Here is a 1,178-nt window from a genome sequence, read left to right on the forward strand (position 1 = left end):
TTTCGCACTACTCCTCTATGATCATAAGTTCAATAACGATGATATATAAATATTCTACTGGACCGAACAAAGGAGAGTAAAATACGAAAAAGACGAACTCATCATCTGAAACAAAAACTTATTAAATGCAGAACCGAGGATTATTGTTAATGGAACATAAACGCAATCAAGTTACCATCGACAAGCCTTCGAAGCATGGAATGAATAAACCGGCCAGATTAAACTCTACTGAGCTCTGAGACCTCATCAATGCGAATAATACTATTTTCTGCATCTTTGTTGGTACACGATACCATAATGAATTGTATCTGGTTCATTCAACATTATCGATGCATTAGTTTATTATGCTATAATATAGAATACTAGTAGCGATTTGATTAACGATCGGAGGGCAAGCTTTCGAATAAATACTATCTTTAGCAGAAACTATTCGATGAAAATCCTGAATATGATCATTGAACAAAGTCGAAACAGAATTAAGGATAATAAAAAACATATTAATTAAATGCAAATATCATTGTCTTTTTACCAAATTACAAATTAAGCGTAATTTAGATCGGTATGTAGACAATTTCTCACAAACAAGCTTATTCATTGACGTATGTATAATCCTATTTGTGATGGAATTTACCAGTAATGAAAATAATTTTTCAATCAAAATCAATCAAGATCAATCTATTTTCTACGAATTTCTGATTCTAATTTCTACTGGAACTTTCTCCAAACATTAAACTTACATTTCTTCGAAGACCTTAATACTACTGTCCACCACTAACTGTCCGCTATAATTATTTCCGATTATAAATGCCATGTACGCTAAAACAAATTGTAAAGCGAGGATCGTCGCATCAATTTCTTTCACGTCTGTAATACTTATATAAAGCTGTGACATATAAAAAAGTTTAATTATATCTCCATCGACTTAACGACAAGCGTTCGTCGCGCTCAATATTTGAATTCTAATAAATCACCTTTAATAACACTTACACGGTATATATTTACACCGAACGAGCCAACAACTATTATTATCATGACGAGAGACGTTAACATCACGTCATCCAAGTACTTCTTAGTGTAACTTCATTCGCAAATTCATGACGTTTCCGTATGACGACCATCAGAAGATGCAAGATAAATAAAACATGTACTTGAAGTATGAGAAATAATACTACCAATAA

The 1,178-nt window shown here is 32.3% G+C and overlaps 1 long non-coding RNA gene across 1 annotated transcript; it reads right to left on the reverse strand.

Annotated features, from left to right (window-relative positions):
- Positions 1 to 889, reverse strand: LOC144478068 (uncharacterized). The gene is made up of 3 exons (XR_013495311.1): positions 738 to 889; positions 176 to 308; positions 1 to 105 (listed from the first exon to the last, which is right to left on the reverse strand). It is a non-coding gene; the product is annotated as an uncharacterized LOC144478068 (long non-coding RNA).
- Positions 890 to 1,178: the final 289 nt, after the last annotated feature.

The sequence above is a fragment of the Augochlora pura genome, unplaced genomic scaffold (genome assembly GCF_028453695.1).
Source record: "Augochlora pura isolate Apur16 unplaced genomic scaffold, APUR_v2.2.1 APUR_unplaced_7395, whole genome shotgun sequence".
Lineage (NCBI taxonomy): Eukaryota > Metazoa > Arthropoda > Insecta > Hymenoptera > Halictidae > Augochlora > Augochlora pura.